This window comes from Aplysia californica, unplaced genomic scaffold, assembly GCF_000002075.1.
Source record: "Aplysia californica isolate F4 #8 unplaced genomic scaffold, AplCal3.0 scaffold01147, whole genome shotgun sequence".
NCBI classification, from domain to species: Eukaryota; Metazoa; Mollusca; class Gastropoda; order Aplysiida; family Aplysiidae; genus Aplysia; species Aplysia californica.
Genome location: NW_004798417.1, coordinates 176,779 through 178,240, shown reverse-complemented (window position 1 = coordinate 178,240; position 1,462 = coordinate 176,779).

The following is a 1,462-nucleotide window of genomic DNA, read 5'->3' as shown; positions in this document are numbered from 1 at the left end:
TAATTAATTAAAGAAAGAAAGAAAGAAAGAAATACATAAAGAGAGAAAGAAAGAAAGAAAGAAAGAAAGAAAGAAAGAAAGAAAGAAAGAAAGAAAAACTACAGTTCCACCAAAAGTGATTTGCTTGAACTTTCTGCAGTGTGCACTGGTGTAGATACCACTTTTTTGTCTCCCTAAGAACAGGTTTTAAGCCGGAGACCGCTGTATTCATTTTCAATTAGCTTACATTCATTTTACTCCCAATCCCACTTGAAGGTGGTTCGCAACCACACACGACTCCAGACAAGACCAGGTTGCGGCGGCCAAGATTTATAAGTCCCACACATTCCGCAGTGCGTGCTCACATCTCACAACGCCAGCATTCGCGAGGGAAATGTAAGTCTCAACTTCAGCCTCAGAGTCTGAGTAAAAGAATTTTCTCAGTGTTTCGTTTTAAAAGAGTGGGTTTATCATTCGTTTTGAGAAATCTGAAGTTAACAATTTTGAGTTTTACAACATGTCAAAATTTTTCGAATGCAGTACTTTGAATATTATCTTGGTAACGACTCCAAATAATCTTACGATTTTGATAGAGAAGCGTGCTGACAAAATGAGTTACTTCTCGGATCCAAGCCTTATGGAAATAGATACATCACGCTATTAGGTGAAGTTTTTGCAATTTATAAGTATGGAATAATTAAAGGCACGATCATCACGAAAATCTACTAATCGGACCCTATAGAGTGGACTTTTGGCCAGTATTTCCGTTTGTGGATTGCGAGAAGTAACTCATTTTGGCAGCACGCTTCACATTTTGTTTCTGACCTCATGGTCGTAGAAACTCAAAACGGCCAAAAATTGTCGATAGAACTGTGTAATTCTAAGGTAGCGCATTGTCTTTTAGACTTCTTGCCGTCACGCATTTAGAGACCCACCCTACATTGTCAAATTCACGGTTCTGACTTTTGAAAGCTGGTGAGTGCAATCCAGTAACTTGCTTCCAATCGGGCCATTTTGTTTTCTTTTTAAAGTGTCACTTATTTTTTAATGAACACGAAATGTACCGGCTATTGTACCGTTCTTTTGTTAGAACAAAAACGTGAAGCTTTAAATTAAGCCAACTATTTGTGATAATATGAAGTAGAGATAGAAATTATATACAAGGCAGCTTCTTGGGGGTTTTTTTCAAGCCTGTCAGTGAAAAAAGGTAAATGTCTTTGTGTAAGTGTAATAAGCAAATGAAACAATGAACAATTACATTTGTAATATAGATCTACGACAATGACTTTGACAATCTTTATTCATCTCGAAGGAAGAAATTTGTCTTGGTCGTTACCAAAGGGAGTAGACGTTACAAAGGTTACGTGCACTCACGCATACACTCATAAGACATGACATAAGTAAATACATGACAACCCGCTCCATAAAACATTCTCTCTCTCTCTCTCTCTCTCTCTCTCTCTCTCTCTCTCTCTCTCTCTCT